Here is a 22715-nt window from a genome sequence, read left to right as displayed (position 1 = left end):
AAAGGTGAAAATTGTTGTGACCTCAGTTCTATGCTTAAATATGTCAACCTTACACATACAAGCAAAATTCTCGTAGATCTGTTATCCATGACGCTGTTATGTGTAAATGCTGTAAAAACGGAACCATATCTTCACGTGCCTGTTCACGCAAATTTTCTTTCAATACCCAATTTTTACCTACAGATAGAAATATAGCAATAGAACGCACATTTTGTACAGAAACAAATACAATGAAGAGTGAAATAATTTTGTATTACTTCACGAGTCAATGTATGTAATCCCAGTCATGATCTTTAATTCTTCCAGCCCAAGCTGAGAGGGTTTCAGTTTTCTCGGCCACAAGTGAGAAAAGTAGACTGTTTCACAACAAGATATAGTACTATGGTTCCTTAACTGTTCCCATTAAACAATGGCACTCTGTATCTATAGAAACGGCGGCAATATTCGCTTCAGCGCAGGGGGCTTTTGCTGGGGACTGTCAGGAGGGGACTTGCTGGATGCATGAAGGGAGAAGACCAGACAGAGACGTCTGACGCTCCGCTGACGCTTGCAGAAAACTACATTAAGTATGATTCCCGCCTATAACTGACGGCGAGAGAGATGCATCATCTGTCCACGTCTCATCGAAACACACTGTCACCAAGCAATGGCTGACGCTTCGAGGACGGCATGAAATTGACAGGGAGGTGATGCAGCTAACGTTCCTGGCAAATGTGCTAACAGGGCACACACGTCCGTTGGAGTGTATACATATGATGGGGACCGGCTGTGACACAGCAGTCAACCAAAGTCAAAAAATGTGACTAATCATACAGTGTTTCCAGTGTGTCGTTTACCACTTTGTGAGTGGATGCTGTTCTAAAGAGCGTAATTCCCATTTATCTGTAAGCAGCGCACGTGAGCGAATCTAATAGCAGGACTGTGTTACTACGATTGTACAGAGCAACTCTGTCAATACGCAGGTGTTTCAATCAGTAGGGCCATGGTAAACAGAGCGATTCGGAGTGATGTATCGTGTCTGTTACATAAATAATGAGTCTTTGATGTAATTGCTTCAGAGAAATATGAAAGTAAGCCTATCAGAAAAGTAACGCGAGACATGTAGCACGGGTCATGTCTTGCAGAATCTCTTACATCTGAGCCCGTCACTTGCACAGCGTCCCTTTGGCGCAGAGGATAGCGCGTTGGACTTCTAATCCAAAGGTCGTGGGTTCGATCCCCACAAGGGACGGGCAATTTTTAAAAACATGTGCCAATCACGAGATGGGTATTGACATATGGGTAACCACAAGCGTCTTCAAAAGGTGAAAATTGTTGTGACCTCAGTTCTATGCTTAAATATGTCAACCTTACACATACAAGCAAAATTCTCGTAGATCTGTTATCCATGACGCTGTTATGTGTAAATGCTGTAAAAACGGAACCATATCTTCACGTGCCTGTTCACGCAAATTTTCTTTCAATACCCAATTTTTACCTACAGATAGAAATATAGCAATAGAACGCACATTTTGTACAGAAACAAATACAATGAAGAGTGAAATAATTTTGTATTACTTCACGAGTCAATGTATGTAATCCCAGTCATGATCTTTAATTCTTCCAGCCCAAGCTGAGAGGGTTTCAGTTTTCTCGGCCACAAGTGAGAAAAGTAGACTGTTTCACAACAAGATATAGTACTATGGTTCCTTAACTGTTCCCATTAAACAATGGCACTCTGTATCTATAGAAACGGCGGCAATATTCGCTTCAGCGCAGGGGGCTTTTGCTGGGGACTGTCAGGAGGGGACTTGCTGGATGCATGAAGGGAGAAGACCAGACAGAGACGTCTGACGCTCCGCTGACGCTTGCAGAAAACTACATTAAGTATGATTCCCGCCTATAACTGACGGCGAGAGAGATGCATCATCTGTCCACGTCTCATCGAAACACACTGTCACCAAGCAATGGCTGACGCTTCGAGGACGGCATGAAATTGACAGGGAGGTGATGCAGCTAACGTTCCTGGCAAATGTGCTAACAGGGCACACACGTCCGTTGGAGTGTATACATATGATGGGGACCGGCTGTGACACAGCAGTCAACCAAAGTCAAAAAATGTGACTAATCATACAGTGTTTCCAGTGTGTCGTTTACCACTTTGTGAGTGGATGCTGTTCTAAAGAGCGTAATTCCCATTTATCTGTAAGCAGCGCACGTGAGCGAATCTAATAGCAGGACTGTGTTACTACGATTGTACAGAGCAACTCTGTCAATACGCAGGTGTTTCAATCAGTAGGGCCATGGTAAACAGAGCGATTCGGAGTGATGTATCGTGTCTGTTACATAAATAATGAGTCTTTGATGTAATTGCTTCAGAGAAATATGAAAGTAAGCCTATCAGAAAAGTAACGCGAGACATGTAGCACGGGTCATGTCTTGCAGAATCTCTTACATCTGAGCCCGTCACTTGCACAGCGTCCCTTTGGCGCAGAGGATAGCGCGTTGGACTTCTAATCCAAAGGTCGTGGGTTCGATCCCCACAAGGGACGGGCAATTTTTAAAAACATGTGCCAATCACGAGATGGGTATTGACATATGGGTAACCACAAGCGTCTTCAAAAGGTGAAAATTGTTGTGACCTCAGTTCTATGCTTAAATATGTCAACCTTACACATACAAGCAAAATTCTCGTAGATCTGTTATCCATGACGCTGTTATGTGTAAATGCTGTAAAAACGGAACCATATCTTCACGTGCCTGTTCACGCAAATTTTCTTTCAATACCCAATTTTTACCTACAGATAGAAATATAGCAATAGAACGCACATTTTGTACAGAAACAAATACAATGAAGAGTGAAATAATTTTGTATTACTTCACGAGTCAATGTATGTAATCCCAGTCATGATCTTTAATTCTTCCAGCCCAAGCTGAGAGGGTTTCAGTTTTCTCGGCCACAAGTGAGAAAAGTAGACTGTTTCACAACAAGATATAGTACTATGGTTCCTTAACTGTTCCCATTAAACAATGGCACTCTGTATCTATAGAAACGGCGGCAATATTCGCTTCAGCGCAGGGGGCTTTTGCTGGGGACTGTCAGGAGGGGACTTGCTGGATGCATGAAGGGAGAAGACCAGACAGAGACGTCTGACGCTCCGCTGACGCTTGCAGAAAACTACATTAAGTATGATTCCCGCCTATAACTGACGGCGAGAGAGATGCATCATCTGTCCACGTCTCATCGAAACACACTGTCACCAAGCAATGGCTGACGCTTCGAGGACGGCATGAAATTGACAGGGAGGTGATGCAGCTAACGTTCCTGGCAAATGTGCTAACAGGGCACACACGTCCGTTGGAGTGTATACATATGATGGGGACCGGCTGTGACACAGCAGTCAACCAAAGTCAAAAAATGTGACTAATCATACAGTGTTTCCAGTGTGTCGTTTACCACTTTGTGAGTGGATGCTGTTCTAAAGAGCGTAATTCCCATTTATCTGTAAGCAGCGCACGTGAGCGAATCTAATAGCAGGACTGTGTTACTACGATTGTACAGAGCAACTCTGTCAATACGCAGGTGTTTCAATCAGTAGGGCCATGGTAAACAGAGCGATTCGGAGTGATGTATCGTGTCTGTTACATAAATAATGAGTCTTTGATGTAATTGCTTCAGAGAAATATGAAAGTAAGCCTATCAGAAAAGTAACGCGAGACATGTAGCACGGGTCATGTCTTGCAGAATCTCTTACATCTGAGCCCGTCACTTGCACAGCGTCCCTTTGGCGCAGAGGATAGCGCGTTGGACTTCTAATCCAAAGGTCGTGGGTTTGATCCCCACAAGGGACGGGCAATTTTTAAAAACATGTGCCAATCACGAGATGGGTATTGACATATGGGTAACCACAAGCGTCTTCAAAAGGTGAAAATTGTTGTGACCTCAGTTCTATGCTTAAATATGTCAACCTTACACATACAAGCAAAATTCTCGTAGATCTGTTATCCATGACGCTGTTATGTGTAAATGCTGTAAAAACGGAACCATATCTTCACGTGCCTGTTCACGCAAATTTTCTTTCAATACCCAATTTTTACCTACAGATAGAAATATAGCAATAGAACGCACATTTTGTACAGAAACAAATACAATGAAGAGTGAAATAATTTTGTATTACTTCACGAGTCAATGTATGTAATCCCAGTCATGATCTTTAATTCTTCCAGCCCAAGCTGAGAGGGTTTCAGTTTTCTCGGCCACAAGTGAGAAAAGTAGACTGTTTCACAACAAGATATAGTACTATGGTTCCTTAACTGTTCCCATTAAACAATGGCACTCTGTATCTATAGAAACGGCGGCAATATTCGCTTCAGCGCAGGGGGCTTTTGCTGGGGACTGTCAGGAGGGGACTTGCTGGATGCATGAAGGGAGAAGACCAGACAGAGACGTCTGACGCTCCGCTGACGCTTGCAGAAAACTACATTAAGTATGATTCCCGCCTATAACTGACGGCGAGAGAGATGCATCATCTGTCCACGTCTCATCGAAACACACTGTCACCAAGCAATGGCTGACGCTTCGAGGACGGCATGAAATTGACAGGGAGGTGATGCAGCTAACGTTCCTGGCAAATGTGCTAACAGGGCACACACGTCCGTTGGAGTGTATACATATGATGGGGACCGGCTGTGACACAGCAGTCAACCAAAGTCAAAAAATGTGACTAATCATACAGTGTTTCCAGTGTGTCGTTTACCACTTTGTGAGTGGATGCTGTTCTAAAGAGCGTAATTCCCATTTATCTGTAAGCAGCGCACGTGAGCGAATCTAATAGCAGGACTGTGTTACTACGATTGTACAGAGCAACTCTGTCAATACGCAGGTGTTTCAATCAGTAGGGCCATGGTAAACAGAGCGATTCGGAGTGATGTATCGTGTCTGTTACATAAATAATGAGTCTTTGATGTAATTGCTTCAGAGAAATATGAAAGTAAGCCTATCAGAAAAGTAACGCGAGACATGTAGCACGGGTCATGTCTTGCAGAATCTCTTACATCTGAGCCCGTCACTTGCACAGCGTCCCTTTGGCGCAGAGGATAGCGCGTTGGACTTCTAATCCAAAGGTCGTGGGTTCGATCCCCACAAGGGACGGGCAATTTTTAAAAACATGTGCCAATCACGAGATGGGTATTGACATATGGGTAACCACAAGCGTCTTCAAAAGGTGAAAATTGTTGTGACCTCAGTTCTATGCTTAAATATGTCAACCTTACACATACAAGCAAAATTCTCGTAGATCTGTTATCCATGACGCTGTTATGTGTAAATGCTGTAAAAACGGAACCATATCTTCACGTGCCTGTTCACGCAAATTTTCTTTCAATACCCAATTTTTACCTACAGATAGAAATATAGCAATAGAACGCACATTTTGTACAGAAACAAATACAATGAAGAGTGAAATAATTTTGTATTACTTCACGAGTCAATGTATGTAATCCCAGTCATGATCTTTAATTCTTCCAGCCCAAGCTGAGAGGGTTTCAGTTTTCTCGGCCACAAGTGAGAAAAGTAGACTGTTTCACAACAAGATATAGTACTATGGTTCCTTAACTGTTCCCATTAAACAATGGCACTCTGTATCTATAGAAACGGCGGCAATATTCGCTTCAGCGCAGGGGGCTTTTGCTGGGGACTGTCAGGAGGGGACTTGCTGGATGCATGAAGGGAGAAGACCAGACAGAGACGTCTGACGCTCCGCTGACGCTTGCAGAAAACTACATTAAGTATGATTCCCGCCTATAACTGACGGCGAGAGAGATGCATCATCTGTCCACGTCTCATCGAAACACACTGTCACCAAGCAATGGCTGACGCTTCGAGGACGGCATGAAATTGACAGGGAGGTGATGCAGCTAACGTTCCTGGCAAATGTGCTAACAGGGCACACACGTCCGTTGGAGTGTATACATATGATGGGGACCGGCTGTGACACAGCAGTCAACCAAAGTCAAAAAATGTGACTAATCATACAGTGTTTCCAGTGTGTCGTTTACCACTTTGTGAGTGGATGCTGTTCTAAAGAGCGTAATTCCCATTTATCTGTAAGCAGCGCACGTGAGCGAATCTAATAGCAGGACTGTGTTACTACGATTGTACAGAGCAACTCTGTCAATACGCAGGTGTTTCAATCAGTAGGGCCATGGTAAACAGAGCGATTCGGAGTGATGTATCGTGTCTGTTACATAAATAATGAGTCTTTGATGTAATTGCTTCAGAGAAATATGAAAGTAAGCCTATCAGAAAAGTAACGCGAGACATGTAGCACGGGTCATGTCTTGCAGAATCTCTTACATCTGAGCCCGTCACTTGCACAGCGTCCCTTTGGCGCAGAGGATAGCGCGTTGGACTTCTAATCCAAAGGTCGTGGGTTCGATCCCCACAAGGGACGGGCAATTTTTAAAAACATGTGCCAATCACGAGATGGGTATTGACATATGGGTAACCACAAGCGTCTTCAAAAGGTGAAAATTGTTGTGACCTCAGTTCTATGCTTAAATATGTCAACCTTACACATACAAGCAAAATTCTCGTAGATCTGTTATCCATGACGCTGTTATGTGTAAATGCTGTAAAAACGGAACCATATCTTCACGTGCCTGTTCACGCAAATTTTCTTTCAATACCCAATTTTTACCTACAGATAGAAATATAGCAATAGAACGCACATTTTGTACAGAAACAAATACAATGAAGAGTGAAATAATTTTGTATTACTTCACGAGTCAATGTATGTAATCCCAGTCATGATCTTTAATTCTTCCAGCCCAAGCTGAGAGGGTTTCAGTTTTCTCGGCCACAAGTGAGAAAAGTAGACTGTTTCACAACAAGATATAGTACTATGGTTCCTTAACTGTTCCCATTAAACAATGGCACTCTGTATCTATAGAAACGGCGGCAATATTCGCTTCAGCGCAGGGGGCTTTTGCTGGGGACTGTCAGGAGGGGACTTGCTGGATGCATGAAGGGAGAAGACCAGACAGAGACGTCTGACGCTCCGCTGACGCTTGCAGAAAACTACATTAAGTATGATTCCCGCCTATAACTGACGGCGAGAGAGATGCATCATCTGTCCACGTCTCATCGAAACACACTGTCACCAAGCAATGGCTGACGCTTCGAGGACGGCATGAAATTGACAGGGAGGTGATGCAGCTAACGTTCCTGGCAAATGTGCTAACAGGGCACACACGTCCGTTGGAGTGTATACATATGATGGGGACCGGCTGTGACACAGCAGTCAACCAAAGTCAAAAAATGTGACTAATCATACAGTGTTTCCAGTGTGTCGTTTACCACTTTGTGAGTGGATGCTGTTCTAAAGAGCGTAATTCCCATTTATCTGTAAGCAGCGCACGTGAGCGAATCTAATAGCAGGACTGTGTTACTACGATTGTACAGAGCAACTCTGTCAATACGCAGGTGTTTCAATCAGTAGGGCCATGGTAAACAGAGCGATTCGGAGTGATGTATCGTGTCTGTTACATAAATAATGAGTCTTTGATGTAATTGCTTCAGAGAAATATGAAAGTAAGCCTATCAGAAAAGTAACGCGAGACATGTAGCACGGGTCATGTCTTGCAGAATCTCTTACATCTGAGCCCGTCACTTGCACAGCGTCCCTTTGGCGCAGAGGATAGCGCGTTGGACTTCTAATCCAAAGGTCGGGGGTTCGATCCCCACAAGGGACGGGCAATTTTTAAAAACATGTGCCAATCACGAGATGGGTATTGACATATGGGTAACCACAAGCGTCTTCAAAAGGTGAAAATTGTTGTGACCTCAGTTCTATGCTTAAATATGTCAACCTTACACATACAAGCAAAATTCTCGTAGATCTGTTATCCATGACGCTGTTATGTGTAAATGCTGTAAAAACGGAACCATATCTTCACGTGCCTGTTCACGCAAATTTTCTTTCAATACCCAATTTTTACCTACAGATAGAAATATAGCAATAGAACGCACATTTTGTACAGAAACAAATACAATGAAGAGTGAAATAATTTTGTATTACTTCACGAGTCAATGTATGTAATCCCAGTCATGATCTTTAATTCTTCCAGCCCAAGCTGAGAGGGTTTCAGTTTTCTCGGCCACAAGTGAGAAAAGTAGACTGTTTCACAACAAGATATAGTACTATGGTTCCTTAACTGTTCCCATTAAACAATGGCACTCTGTATCTATAGAAACGGCGGCAATATTCGCTTCAGCGCAGGGGGCTTTTGCTGGGGACTGTCAGGAGGGGACTTGCTGGATGCATGAAGGGAGAAGACCAGACAGAGACGTCTGACGCTCCGCTGACGCTTGCAGAAAACTACATTAAGTATGATTCCCGCCTATAACTGACGGCGAGAGAGATGCATCATCTGTCCACGTCTCATCGAAACACACTGTCACCAAGCAATGGCTGACGCTTCGAGGACGGCATGAAATTGACAGGGAGGTGATGCAGCTAACGTTCCTGGCAAATGTGCTAACAGGGCACACACGTCCGTTGGAGTGTATACATATGATGGGGACCGGCTGTGACACAGCAGTCAACCAAAGTCAAAAAATGTGACTAATCATACAGTGTTTCCAGTGTGTCGTTTACCACTTTGTGAGTGGATGCTGTTCTAAAGAGCGTAATTCCCATTTATCTGTAAGCAGCGCACGTGAGCGAATCTAATAGCAGGACTGTGTTACTACGATTGTACAGAGCAACTCTGTCAATACGCAGGTGTTTCAATCAGTAGGGCCATGGTAAACAGAGCGATTCGGAGTGATGTATCGTGTCTGTTACATAAATAATGAGTCTTTGATGTAATTGCTTCAGAGAAATATGAAAGTAAGCCTATCAGAAAAGTAACGCGAGACATGTAGCACGGGTCATGTCTTGCAGAATCTCTTACATCTGAGCCCGTCACTTGCACAGCGTCCCTTTGGCGCAGAGGATAGCGCGTTGGACTTCTAATCCAAAGGTCGTGGGTTCGATCCCCACAAGGGACGGGCAATTTTTAAAAACATGTGCCAATCACGAGATGGGTATTGACATATGGGTAACCACAAGCGTCTTCAAAAGGTGAAAATTGTTGTGACCTCAGTTCTATGCTTAAATATGTCAACCTTACACATACAAGCAAAATTCTCGTAGATCTGTTATCCATGACGCTGTTATGTGTAAATGCTGTAAAAACGGAACCATATCTTCACGTGCCTGTTCACGCAAATTTTCTTTCAATACCCAATTTTTACCTACAGATAGAAATATAGCAATAGAACGCACATTTTGTACAGAAACAAATACAATGAAGAGTGAAATAATTTTGTATTACTTCACGAGTCAATGTATGTAATCCCAGTCATGATCTTTAATTCTTCCAGCCCAAGCTGAGAGGGTTTCAGTTTTCTCGGCCACAAGTGAGAAAAGTAGACTGTTTCACAACAAGATATAGTACTATGGTTCCTTAACTGTTCCCATTAAACAATGGCACTCTGTATCTATAGAAACGGCGGCAATATTCGCTTCAGCGCAGGGGGCTTTTGCTGGGGACTGTCAGGAGGGGACTTGCTGGATGCATGAAGGGAGAAGACCAGACAGAGACGTCTGACGCTCCGCTGACGCTTGCAGAAAACTACATTAAGTATGATTCCCGCCTATAACTGACGGCGAGAGAGATGCATCATCTGTCCACGTCTCATCGAAACACACTGTCACCAAGCAATGGCTGACGCTTCGAGGACGGCATGAAATTGACAGGGAGGTGATGCAGCTAACGTTCCTGGCAAATGTGCTAACAGGGCACACACGTCCGTTGGAGTGTATACATATGATGGGGACCGGCTGTGACACAGCAGTCAACCAAAGTCAAAAAATGTGACTAATCATACAGTGTTTCCAGTGTGTCGTTTACCACTTTGTGAGTGGATGCTGTTCTAAAGAGCGTAATTCCCATTTATCTGTAAGCAGCGCACGTGAGCGAATCTAATAGCAGGACTGTGTTACTACGATTGTACAGAGCAACTCTGTCAATACGCAGGTGTTTCAATCAGTAGGGCCATGGTAAACAGAGCGATTCGGAGTGATGTATCGTGTCTGTTACATAAATAATGAGTCTTTGATGTAATTGCTTCAGAGAAATATGAAAGTAAGCCTATCAGAAAAGCAACGCGAGACATGTAGCACGGGTCATGTCTTGCAGAATCTCTTACATCTGAGCCCGTCACTTGCACAGCGTCCCTTTGGCGCAGAGGATAGCGCGTTGGACTTCTAATCCAAAGGTCGTGGGTTCGATCCCCACAAGGGACGGGCAATTTTTAAAAACATGTGCCAATCACGAGATGGGTATTGACATATGGGTAACCACAAGCGTCTTCAAAAGGTGAAAATTGTTGTGACCTCAGTTCTATGCTTAAATATGTCAACCTTACACATACAAGCAAAATTCTCGTAGATCTGTTATCCATGACGCTGTTATGTGTAAATGCTGTAAAAACGGAACCATATCTTCACGTGCCTGTTCACGCAAATTTTCTTTCAATACCCAATTTTTACCTACAGATAGAAATATAGCAATAGAACGCACATTTTGTACAGAAACAAATACAATGAAGAGTGAAATAATTTTGTATTACTTCACGAGTCAATGTATGTAATCCCAGTCATGATCTTTAATTCTTCCAGCCCAAGCTGAGAGGGTTTCAGTTTTCTCGGCCACAAGTGAGAAAAGTAGACTGTTTCACAACAAGATATAGTACTATGGTTCCTTAACTGTTCCCATTAAACAATGGCACTCTGTATCTATAGAAACGGCGGCAATATTCGCTTCAGCGCAGGGGGCTTTTGCTGGGGACTGTCAGGAGGGGACTTGCTGGATGCATGAAGGGAGAAGACCAGACAGAGACGTCTGACGCTCCGCTGACGCTTGCAGAAAACTACATTAAGTATGATTCCCGCCTATAACTGACGGCGAGAGAGATGCATCATCTGTCCACGTCTCATCGAAACACACTGTCACCAAGCAATGGCTGACGCTTCGAGGACGGCATGAAATTGACAGGGAGGTGATGCAGCTAACGTTCCTGGCAAATGTGCTAACAGGGCACACACGTCCGTTGGAGTGTATACATATGATGGGGACCGGCTGTGACACAGCAGTCAACCAAAGTCAAAAAATGTGACTAATCATACAGTGTTTCCAGTGTGTCGTTTACCACTTTGTGAGTGGATGCTGTTCTAAAGAGCGTAATTCCCATTTATCTGTAAGCAGCGCACGTGAGCGAATCTAATAGCAGGACTGTGTTACTACGATTGTACAGAGCAACTCTGTCAATACGCAGGTGTTTCAATCAGTAGGGCCATGGTAAACAGAGCGATTCGGAGTGATGTATCGTGTCTGTTACATAAATAATGAGTCTTTGATGTAATTGCTTCAGAGAAATATGAAAGTAAGCCTATCAGAAAAGTAACGCGAGACATGTAGCACGGGTCATGTCTTGCAGAATCTCTTACATCTGAGCCCGTCACTTGCACAGCGTCCCTTTGGCGCAGAGGATAGCGCGTTGGACTTCTAATCCAAAGGTCGTGGGTTCGATCCCCACAAGGGACGGGCAATTTTTAAAAACATGTGCCAATCACGAGATGGGTATTGACATATGGGTAACCACAAGCGTCTTCAAAAGGTGAAAATTGTTGTGACCTCAGTTCTATGCTTAAATATGTCAACCTTACACATACAAGCAAAATTCTCGTAGATCTGTTATCCATGACGCTGTTATGTGTAAATGCTGTAAAAACGGAACCATATCTTCACGTGCCTGTTCACGCAAATTTTCTTTCAATACCCAATTTTTACCTACAGATAGAAATATAGCAATAGAACGCACATTTTGTACAGAAACAAATACAATGAAGAGTGAAATAATTTTGTATTACTTCACGAGTCAATGTATGTAATCCCAGTCATGATCTTTAATTCTTCCAGCCCAAGCTGAGAGGGTTTCAGTTTTCTCGGCCACAAGTGAGAAAAGTAGACTGTTTCACAACAAGATATAGTACTATGGTTCCTTAACTGTTCCCATTAAACAATGGCACTCTGTATCTATAGAAACGGCGGCAATATTCGCTTCAGCGCAGGGGGCTTTTGCTGGGGACTGTCAGGAGGGGACTTGCTGGATGCATGAAGGGAGAAGACCAGACAGAGACGTCTGACGCTCCGCTGACGCTTGCAGAAAACTACATTAAGTATGATTCCCGCCTATAACTGACGGCGAGAGAGATGCATCATCTGTCCACGTCTCATCGAAACACACTGTCACCAAGCAATGGCTGACGCTTCGAGGACGGCATGAAATTGACAGGGAGGTGATGCAGCTAACGTTCCTGGCAAATGTGCTAACAGGGCACACACGTCCGTTGGAGTGTATACATATGATGGGGACCGGCTGTGACACAGCAGTCAACCAAAGTCAAAAAATGTGACTAATCATACAGTGTTTCCAGTGTGTCGTTTACCACTTTGTGAGTGGATGCTGTTCTAAAGAGCGTAATTCCCATTTATCTGTAAGCAGCGCACGTGAGCGAATCTAATAGCAGGACTGTGTTACTACGATTGTACAGAGCAACTCTGTCAATACGCAGGTGTTTCAATCAGTAGGGCCATGGTAAACAGAGCGATTCGGAGTGATGTATCGTGTCTGTTACATAAATAATGAGTCTTTGATGTAATTGCTTCAGAGAAATATGAAAGTAAGCCTATCAGAAAAGTAACGCGAGACATGTAGCACGGGTCATGTCTTGCAGAATCTCTTACATCTGAGCCCGTCACTTGCACAGCGTCCCTTTGGCGCAGAGGATAGCGCGTTGGACTTCTAATCCAAAGGTCGTGGGTTCGATCCCCACAAGGGACGGGCAATTTTTAAAAACATGTGCCAATCACGAGATGGGTATTGACATATGGGTAACCACAAGCGTCTTCAAAAGGTGAAAATTGTTGTGACCTCAGTTCTATGCTTAAATATGTCAACCTTACACATACAAGCAAAATTCTCGTAGATCTGTTATCCATGACGCTGTTATGTGTAAATGCTGTAAAAACGGAACCATATCTTCACGTGCCTGTTCACGCAAATTTTCTTTCAATACCCAATTTTTACCTACAGATAGAAATATAGCAATAGAACGCACATTTTGTACAGAAACAAATACAATGAAGAGTGAAATAATTTTGTATTACTTCACGAGTCAATGTATGTAATCCCAGTCATGATCTTTAATTCTTCCAGCCCAAGCTGAGAGGGTTTCAGTTTTCTCGGCCACAAGTGAGAAAAGTAGACTGTTTCACAACAAGATATAGTACTATGGTTCCTTAACTGTTCCCATTAAACAATGGCACTCTGTATCTATAGAAACGGCGGCAATATTCGCTTCAGCGCAGGGGGCTTTTGCTGGGGACTGTCAGGAGGGGACTTGCTGGATGCATGAAGGGAGAAGACCAGACAGAGACGTCTGACGCTCCGCTGACGCTTGCAGAAAACTACATTAAGTATGATTCCCGCCTATAACTGACGGCGAGAGAGATGCATCATCTGTCCACGTCTCATCGAAACACACTGTCACCAAGCAATGGCTGACGCTTCGAGGACGGCATGAAATTGACAGGGAGGTGATGCAGCTAACGTTCCTGGCAAATGTGCTAACAGGGCACACACGTCCGTTGGAGTGTATACATATGATGGGGACCGGCTGTGACACAGCAGTCAACCAAAGTCAAAAAATGTGACTAATCATACAGTGTTTCCAGTGTGTCGTTTACCACTTTGTGAGTGGATGCTGTTCTAAAGAGCGTAATTCCCATTTATCTGTAAGCAGCGCACGTGAGCGAATCTAATAGCAGGACTGTGTTACTACGATTGTACAGAGCAACTCTGTCAATACGCAGGTGTTTCAATCAGTAGGGCCACGGTAAACAGAGCGATTCGGAGTGATGTATCGTGTCTGTTACATAAATAATGAGTCTTTGATGTAATTGCTTCAGAGAAATATGAAAGTAAGCCTATCAGAAAAGTAACGCGAGACATGTAGCACGGGTCATGTCTTGCAGAATCTCTTACATCTGAGCCCGTCACTTGCACAGCGTCCCTTTGGCGCAGAGGATAGCGCGTTGGACTTCTAATCCAAAGGTCGTGGGTTCGATCCCCACAAGGGACGGGCAATTTTTAAAAACATGTGCCAATCACGAGATGGGTATTGACATATGGGTAACCACAAGCGTCTTCAAAAGGTGAAAATTGTTGTGACCTCAGTTCTATGCTTAAATATGTCAACCTTACACATACAAGCAAAATTCTCGTAGATCTGTTATCCATGACGCTGTTATGTGTAAATGCTGTAAAAACGGAACCATATCTTCACGTGCCTGTTCACGCAAATTTTCTTTCAATACCCAATTTTTACCTACAGATAGAAATATAGCAATAGAACGCACATTTTGTACAGAAACAAATACAATGAAGAGTGAAATAATTTTGTATTACTTCACGAGTCAATGTATGTAATCCCAGTCATGATCTTTAATTCTTCCAGCCCAAGCTGAGAGGGTTTCAGTTTTCTCGGCCACAAGTGAGAAAAGTAGACTGTTTCACAACAAGATATAGTACTATGGTTCCTTAACTGTTCCCATTAAACAATGGCACTCTGTATCTATAGAAACGGCGGCAATATTCGCTTCAGCGCAGGGGGCTTTTGCTGGGGACTGTCAGGAGGGGACTTGCTGGATGCATGAAGGGAGAAGACCAGACAGAGACGTCTGACGCTCCGCTGACGCTTGCAGAAAACTACATTAAGTATGATTCCCGCCTATAACTGACGGCGAGAGAGATGCATCATCTGTCCACGTCTCATCGAAACACACTGTCACCAAGCAATGGCTGACGCTTCGAGGACGGCATGAAATTGACAGGGAGGTGATGCAGCTAACGTTCCTGGCAAATGTGCTAACAGGGCACACACGTCCGTTGGAGTGTATACATATGATGGGGACCGGCTGTGACACAGCAGTCAACCAAAGTCAAAAAATGTGACTAATCATACAGTGTTTCCAGTGTGTCGTTTACCACTTTGTGAGTGGATGCTGTTCTAAAGAGCGTAATTCCCATTTATCTGTAAGCAGCGCACGTGAGCGAATCTAATAGCAGGACTGTGTTACTACGATTGTACAGAGCAACTCTGTCAATACGCAGGTGTTTCAATCAGTAGGGCCATGGTAAACAGAGCGATTCGGAGTGATGTATCGTGTCTGTTACATAAATAATGAGTCTTTGATGTAATTGCTTCAGAGAAATATGAAAGTAAGCCTATCAGAAAAGTAACGCGAGACATGTAGCACGGGTCATGTCTTGCAGAATCTCTTACATCTGAGCCCGTCACTTGCACAGCGTCCCTTTGGCGCAGAGGATAGCGCGTTGGACTTCTAATCCAAAGGTCGTGGGTTCGATCCCCACAAGGGACGGGCAATTTTTAAAAACATGTGCCAATCACGAGATGGGTATTGACATATGGGTAACCACAAGCGTCTTCAAAAGGTGAAAATTGTTGTGACCTCAGTTCTATGCTTAAATATGTCAACCTTACACATACAAGCAAAATTCTCGTAGATCTGTTATCCATGACGCTGTTATGTGTAAATGCTGTAAAAACGGAACCATATCTTCACGTGCCTGTTCACGCAAATTTTCTTTCAATACCCAATTTTTACCTACAGATAGAAATATAGCAATAGAACGCACATTTTGTACAGAAACAAATACAATGAAGAGTGAAATAATTTTGTATTACTTCACGAGTCAATGTATGTAATCCCAGTCATGATCTTTAATTCTTCCAGCCCAAGCTGAGAGGGTTTCAGTTTTCTCGGCCACAAGTGAGAAAAGTAGACTGTTTCACAACAAGATATAGTACTATGGTTCCTTAACTGTTCCCATTAAACAATGGCACTCTGTATCTATAGAAACGGCGGCAATATTCGCTTCAGCGCAGGGGGCTTTTGCTGGGGACTGTCAGGAGGGGACTTGCTGGATGCAAGAAGGGAGAAGACCAGACAGAGACGTCTGACGCTCCGCTGACGCTTGCAGAAAACTACATTAAGTATGATTCCCGCCTATAACTGACGGCGAGAGAGATGCATCATCTGTCCACGTCTCATCGAAACACACTGTCACCAAGCAATGGCTGACGCTTCGAGGACGGCATGAAATTGACAGGGAGGTGATGCAGCTAACGTTCCTGGCAAATGTGCTAACAGGGCACACACGTCCGTTGGAGTGTATACATATGATGGGGACCGGCTGTGACACAGCAGTCAACCAAAGTCAAAAAATGTGACTAATCATACAGTGTTTCCAGTGTGTCGTTTACCACTTTGTGAGTGGATGCTGTTCTAAAGAGCGTAATTCCCATTTATCTGTAAGCAGCGCACGTGAGCGAATCTAATAGCAGGACTGTGTTACTACGATTGTACAGAGCAACTCTGTCAATACGCAGGTGTTTCAATCAGTAGGGCCATGGTAAACAGAGCGATTCGGAGTGATGTATCGTGTCTGTTACATAAATAATTAGTCTTTGATGTAATTGCTTCAGAGAAATATGAAAGTAAGCCTATCAGAAAAGTAACGCGAGACATGTAGCACGGGTCATGTCTTGCAGAATCTCTTACATCTGAGCCCGTCACTTGCACAGCGTCCCTTTGGCGCAGAGGATAGCGCGTTGGACTTCTAATCCAAAGGTCGTGGGTTCGATCCCCACAAGGGACGGGCAATTTTTAAAAACATGTGCCAATCACGAGATGGGTATTGACATATGGGTAACCACAAGCGTCTTCAAAAGGTGAAAATTGTTGTGACCTCAGTTCTATGCTTAAATATGTCAACCTTACACATACAAGCAAAATTCTCGTAGATCTGTCATCCATGACGCTGTTATGTGTAAATGCTGTAAAAACGGAACCATATCTTCACGTGCCTGTTCACGCAAATTTTCTTTCAATACCCAATTTTTACCTACAGATAGAAATATAGCAATAGAACGCACATTTTGTACAGAAACAAATACAATGAAGAGTGAAATAATTTTGTATTACTTCACGAGTCAATGTATGTAATCCCAGTCATGATCTTTAATTCTTCCAGCCCAAGCTGAGAGGGTTTCAGTTTTCTCGGCCACAAGTGAGAAAAGTAGACTGTTTCACAACAAGATATAGTACTATGGTTCCTTAACTGTTCCCATTAAACAATGGCACTCTGTATCTATAGAAACGGCGGCAATATTCGCTTCAGCGCAGGGGGCTTTTGCTGGGGACTGTCAGGAGGGGACTTGCTGGATGCAAGAAGGGAGAAGACCAGACAGAGACGTCTGACGCTCCGCTGACGCTTGCAGAAAACTACATTAAGTATGATTCCCGCCTATAACTGACGGCGAGAGAGATGCATCATCTGTCCACGTCTCATCGAAACACACTGTCACCAAGCAATGGCTGACGCTTCGAGGACGGCATGAAATTGACAGGGAGGTGATGCAGCTAACGTTCCTGGCAAATGTGCTAACAGGGCACACACGTCCGTTGGAGTGTATACATATGATGGGGACCGGCTGTGACACAGCAGTCAACCAAAGTCAAAAAATGTGACTAATCATACAGTGTTTCCAGTGTGTCGTTTACCACTTTGTGAGTGGATGCTGTTCTAAAGAGCGTAATTCCCATTTATCTGTAAGCAGCGCACGTGAGCGAATCTAATAGCAGGACTGTGTTACTACGATTGTACAGAGCAACTCTGTCAATACGCAGGTGTTTCAATCAGTAGAGCCATGGTAAACAGAGCGATTCGGAGTGATGTATCGTGTCTGTTACATAAATAATGAGTCTTTGATGTAATTGCTTCAGAGAAATATGAAAGTAAGCCTATCAGAAAAGTAACGCGAGACATGTAGCACGGGTCATGTCTTGCAGAATCTCTTACATCTGAGCCCGTCACTTGCACAGCGTCCCTTTGGCGCAGAGGATAGCGCGTTGGACTTCTAATCCAAAGGTCGTGGGTTCGATCCCCACAAGGGACGGGCAATTTTTAAAAACATGTGCCAATCACGAGATGGGTATTGACATATGGGTAACCACAAGCGTCTTCAAAAGGTGAAAATTGTTGTGACCTCAGTTCTATGCTTAAATATGTCAACCTTACACATACAAGCAAAATTCTCGTAGATCTGTTATCCATGACGCTGTTATGTGTAAATGCTGTAAAAACGGAACCATATCTTCACGTGCCTGTTCACGCAAATTTTCTTTCAATACCCAATTTTTACCTACAGATAGAAATATAGCAATAGAACGCACATTTTGTACAGAAACAAATACAATGAAGAGTGAAATAATTTTGTATTACTTCACGAGTCAATGTATGTAATCCCAGTCATGATCTTTAATTCTTCCAGCCCAAGCTGAGAGGGTTTCAGTTTTCTCGGCCACAAGTGAGAAAAGTAGACTGTTTCACAACAAGATATAGTACTATGGTTCCTTAACTGTTCCCATTAAACAATGGCACTCTGTATCTATAGAAACGGCGGCAATATTCGCTTCAGCGCAGGGGGCTTTTGCTGGGGACTGTCAGGAGGGGACTTGCTGGATGCAAGAAGGGAGAAGACCAGACAGAGACGTCTGACGCTCCGCTGACGCTTGCAGAAAACTACATTAAGTATGATTCCCGCCTATAACTGACGGCGAGAGAGATGCATCATCTGTCCACGTCTCATCGAAACACACTGTCACCAAGCAATGGCTGACGCTTCGAGGACGGCATGAAATTGACAGGGAGGTGATGCAGCTAACGTTCCTGGCAAATGTGCTAACAGGGCACACACGTCCGTTGGAGTGTATACATATGATGGGGACCGGCTGTGACACAGCAGTCAACCAAAGTCAAAAAATGTGACTAATCATACAGTGTTTCCAGTGTGTCGTTTACCACTTTGTGAGTGGATGCTGTTCTAAAGAGCGTAATTCCCATTTATCTGTAAGCAGCGCACGTGAGCGAATCTAATAGCAGGACTGTGTTACTACGATTGTACAGAGCAACTCTGTCAATACGCAGGTGTTTCAATCAGTAGGGCCATGGTAAACAGAGCGATTCGGAGTGATGTATCGTGTCTGTTACATAAATAATGAGTCTTTGATGTAATTGCTTCAGAGAAATATGAAAGTAAGCCTATCAGAAAAGTAACGCGAGACATGTAGCACGGGTCATGTCTTGCAGAATCTCTTACATCTGAGCCCGTCACTTGCACAGCGTCCCTTTGGCGCAGAGGATAGCGCGTTGGACTTCTAATCCAAAGGTCGTGGGTTCGATCCCCACAAGGGACGGGCAATTTTTAAAAACATGTGCCAATCACGAGATGGGTATTGACATATGGGTAACCACAAGCGTCTTCAAAAGGTGAAAATTGTTGTGACCTCAGTTCTATGCTTAAATATGTCAACCTTACACATACAAGCAAAATTCTCGTAGATCTGTTATCCATGACGCTGTTATGTGTAAATGCTGTAAAAACGGAACCATATCTTCACGTGCCTGTTCACGCAAATTTTCTTTCAATACCCAATTTTTACCTACAGATAGAAATATAGCAATAGAACGCACATTTTGTACAGAAACAAATACAATGAAGAGTGAAATAATTTTGTATTACTTCACGAGTCAATGTATGTAATCCCAGTCATGATCTTTAATTCTTCCAGCCCAAGCTGAGAGGGTTTCAGTTTTCTCGGCCACAAGTGAGAAAAGTAGACTGTTTCACAACAAGATATAGTACTATGGTTCCTTAACTGTTCCCATTAAACAATGGCACTCTGTATCTATAGAAACGGCGGCAATATTCGCTTCAGCGCAGGGGGCTTTTGCTGGGGACTGTCAGGAGGGGACTTGCTGGATGCATGAAGGGAGAAGACCAGACAGAGACGTCTGACGCTCCGCTGACGCTTGCAGAAAACTACATTAAGTATGATTCCCGCCTATAACTGACGGCGAGAGAGATGCATCATCTGTCCACGTCTCATCGAAACACACTGTCACCAAGCAATGGCTGACGCTTCGAGGACGGCATGAAATTGACAGGGAGGTGATGCAGCTAACGTTCCTGGCAAATGTGCTAACAGGGCACACACGTCCGTTGGAGTGTATACATATGATGGGGACCGGCTGTGACACAGCAGTCAACCAAAGTCAAAAAATGTGACTAATCATACAGTGTTTCCAGTGTGTCGTTTACCACTTTGTGAGTGGATGCTGTTCTAAAGAGCGTAATTCCCATTTATCTGTAAGCAGCGCACGTGAGCGAATCTAATAGCAGGACTGTGTTACTACGATTGTACAGAGCAACTCTGTCAATACGCAGGTGTTTCAATCAGTAGGGCCATGGTAAACAGAGCGATTCGGAGTGATGTATCGTGTCTGTTACATAAATAATGAGTCTTTGATGTAATTGCTTCAGAGAAATATGAAAGTAAGCCTATCAGAAAAGTAACGCGAGACATGTAGCACGGGTCATGTCTTGCAGAATCTCTTACATCTGAGCCCGTCACTTGCACAGCGTCCCTTTGGCGCAGAGGATAGCGCGTTGGACTTCTAATCCAAAGGTCGTGGGTTCGATCCCCACAAGGGACGGGCAATTTTTAAAAACATGTGACAATCACGAGATGGGTATTGACATATGGGTAACCACAAGCGTCTTCAAAAGGTGAAAATTGTTGTGACCTCAGTTCTATGCTTAAATATGTCAACCTTACACATACAAGCAAAATTCTCGTAGATCTGTTATCCATGACGCTGTTATGTGTAAATGCTGTAAAAACGGAACCATATCTTCACGTGCCTGTTCACGCAAATTTTCTTTCAATACCCAATTTTTACCTACAGATAGAAATATAGCAATAGAACGCACATTTTGTACAGAAACAAATACAATGAAGAGTGAAATAATTTTGTATTACTTCACGAGTCAATGTATGTAATCCCAGTCATGATCTTTAATTCTTCCAGCCCAAGCTGAGAGGGTTTCAGTTTTCTCGGCCACAAGTGAGAAAAGTAGACTGTTTCACAACAAGATATAGTACTATGGTTCCTTAACTGTTCCCATTAAACAATGGCACTCTGTATCTATAGAAACGGCGGCAATATTCGCTTCAGCGCAGGGGGCTTTTGCTGGGGACTGTCAGGAGGGGACTTGCTGGATGCATGAAGGGAGAAGACCAGACAGAGACGTCTGACGCTCCGCTGACGCTTGCAGAAAACTACATTAAGTATGATTCCCGCCTATAACTGACGGCGAGAGAGATGCATCATCTGTCCACGTCTCATCGAAACACACTGTCACCAAGCAATGGCTGACGCTTCGAGGACGGCATGAAATTGACAGGGAGGTGATGCAGCTAACGTTCCTGGCAAATGTGCTAACAGGGCACACACGTCCGTTGGAGTGTATACATATGATGGGGACCGGCTGTGACACAGCAGTCAACCAAAGTCAAAAAATGTGACTAATCATACAGTGTTTCCAGTGTGTCGTTTACCACTTTGTGAGTGGATGCTGTTCTAAAGAGCGTAATTCCCATTTATCTGTAAGCAGCGCACGTGAGCGAATCTAATAGCAGGACTGTGTTACTACGATTGTACAGAGCAACTCTGTCAATACGCAGGTGTTTCAATCAGTAGGGCCATGGTAAACAGAGCGATTCGGAGTGATGTATCGTGTCTGTTACATAAATAATGAGTCTTTGATGTAATTGCTTCAGAGAAATATGAAAGTAAGCCTATCAGAAAAGTAACGCGAGACATGTAGCACGGGTCATGTCTTGCAGAATCTCTTACATCTGAGCCCGTCACTTGCACAGCGTCCCTTTGGCGCAGAGGATAGCGCGTTGGACTTCTAATCCAAAGGTCGTGGGTTCGATCCCCACAAGGGACGGGCAATTTTTAAAAACATGTGCCAATCACGAGATGGGTATTGACATATGGGTAACCACAAGCGTCTTCAAAAGGTGAAAATTGTTGTGACCTCAGTTCTATGCTTAAATATGTCAACCTTACACATACAAGCAAAATTCTCGTAGATCTGTTATCCATGACGCTGTTATGTGTAAATGCTGTAAAAACGGAACCATATCTTCACGTGCCTGTTCACGCAAATTTTCTTTCAATACCCAATTTTTACCTACAGATAGAAATATAGCAATAGAACGCACATTTTGTACAGAAACAAATACAATGAAGAGTGAAATAATTTTGTATTACTTCACGAGTCAATGTATGTAATCCCAGTCATGATCTTTAATTCTTCCAGCCCAAGCTGAGAGGGTTTCAGTTTTCTCGGCCACAAGTGAGAAAAGTAGACTGTTTCACAACAAGATATAGTACTATGGTTCCTTAACTGTTCCCATTAAACAATGGCACTCTGTATCTATAGAAACGGCGGCAATATTCGCTTCAGCGCAGGGGGCTTTTGCTGGGGACTGTCAGGAGGGGACTTGCTGGATGCAAGAAGGGAGAAGACCAGACAGAGACGTCTGACGCTCCGCTGACGCTTGCAGAAAACTACATTAAGTATGATTCCCGCCTATAACTGACGGCGAGAGAGATGCATCATCTGTCC

General features: G+C 43.7%; 17 non-coding genes across 17 annotated transcripts; all 17 read left to right on the top strand.

Moving 5' to 3' along the window:
• Positions 1 to 1158: 1158 nt before the first annotated feature.
• Positions 1159 to 1231, top strand: Trnar-ucu. The gene has a single exon. It is a non-coding gene; the product is annotated as a tRNA-Arg (tRNA).
• A 1227-nt stretch (positions 1232 to 2458) lies between these two features.
• Positions 2459 to 2531, top strand: Trnar-ucu. Its single transcript has one exon. It is a non-coding gene; the product is annotated as a tRNA-Arg (tRNA).
• Positions 2532 to 3758: 1227 nt separating this feature from the next.
• Trnar-ucu lies at positions 3759 to 3831 on the top strand. Its single transcript has one exon. It is a non-coding gene; the product is annotated as a tRNA-Arg (tRNA).
• A 1227-nt stretch (positions 3832 to 5058) lies between these two features.
• On the top strand, positions 5059 to 5131 carry Trnar-ucu. Its single transcript has one exon. It is a non-coding gene; the product is annotated as a tRNA-Arg (tRNA).
• A 1227-nt stretch (positions 5132 to 6358) lies between these two features.
• Trnar-ucu lies at positions 6359 to 6431 on the top strand. Its single transcript has one exon. It is a non-coding gene; the product is annotated as a tRNA-Arg (tRNA).
• Positions 6432 to 7658: 1227 nt separating this feature from the next.
• Positions 7659 to 7731, top strand: Trnar-ucu. The gene has a single exon. It is a non-coding gene; the product is annotated as a tRNA-Arg (tRNA).
• Positions 7732 to 8958: 1227 nt separating this feature from the next.
• Positions 8959 to 9031, top strand: Trnar-ucu. Its single transcript has one exon. It is a non-coding gene; the product is annotated as a tRNA-Arg (tRNA).
• Positions 9032 to 10258: 1227 nt separating this feature from the next.
• On the top strand, positions 10259 to 10331 carry Trnar-ucu. The gene has a single exon. It is a non-coding gene; the product is annotated as a tRNA-Arg (tRNA).
• Positions 10332 to 11558: 1227 nt separating this feature from the next.
• Positions 11559 to 11631, top strand: Trnar-ucu. The gene has a single exon. It is a non-coding gene; the product is annotated as a tRNA-Arg (tRNA).
• Positions 11632 to 12858: 1227 nt separating this feature from the next.
• Trnar-ucu lies at positions 12859 to 12931 on the top strand. Its single transcript has one exon. It is a non-coding gene; the product is annotated as a tRNA-Arg (tRNA).
• A 1227-nt stretch (positions 12932 to 14158) lies between these two features.
• On the top strand, positions 14159 to 14231 carry Trnar-ucu. Its single transcript has one exon. It is a non-coding gene; the product is annotated as a tRNA-Arg (tRNA).
• Positions 14232 to 15458: 1227 nt separating this feature from the next.
• Trnar-ucu lies at positions 15459 to 15531 on the top strand. The gene has a single exon. It is a non-coding gene; the product is annotated as a tRNA-Arg (tRNA).
• Positions 15532 to 16758: 1227 nt separating this feature from the next.
• Trnar-ucu lies at positions 16759 to 16831 on the top strand. Its single transcript has one exon. It is a non-coding gene; the product is annotated as a tRNA-Arg (tRNA).
• Positions 16832 to 18058: 1227 nt separating this feature from the next.
• Trnar-ucu lies at positions 18059 to 18131 on the top strand. Its single transcript has one exon. It is a non-coding gene; the product is annotated as a tRNA-Arg (tRNA).
• A 1227-nt stretch (positions 18132 to 19358) lies between these two features.
• Trnar-ucu lies at positions 19359 to 19431 on the top strand. The gene has a single exon. It is a non-coding gene; the product is annotated as a tRNA-Arg (tRNA).
• A 1227-nt stretch (positions 19432 to 20658) lies between these two features.
• Trnar-ucu lies at positions 20659 to 20731 on the top strand. Its single transcript has one exon. It is a non-coding gene; the product is annotated as a tRNA-Arg (tRNA).
• A 1227-nt stretch (positions 20732 to 21958) lies between these two features.
• Trnar-ucu lies at positions 21959 to 22031 on the top strand. Its single transcript has one exon. It is a non-coding gene; the product is annotated as a tRNA-Arg (tRNA).
• The last annotated feature ends 684 nt before the right edge of the window (positions 22032 to 22715 follow it).

The sequence above is a fragment of the Schistocerca americana genome, chromosome 1 (assembly GCF_021461395.2).
Source record: "Schistocerca americana isolate TAMUIC-IGC-003095 chromosome 1, iqSchAmer2.1, whole genome shotgun sequence".
NCBI lineage: Eukaryota > Metazoa > Arthropoda > Insecta > Orthoptera > Acrididae > Schistocerca > Schistocerca americana.
The sequence above is the reverse complement of the archived record's forward strand: the minus strand, read 5'-3'. Positions and strand labels throughout refer to the sequence as shown.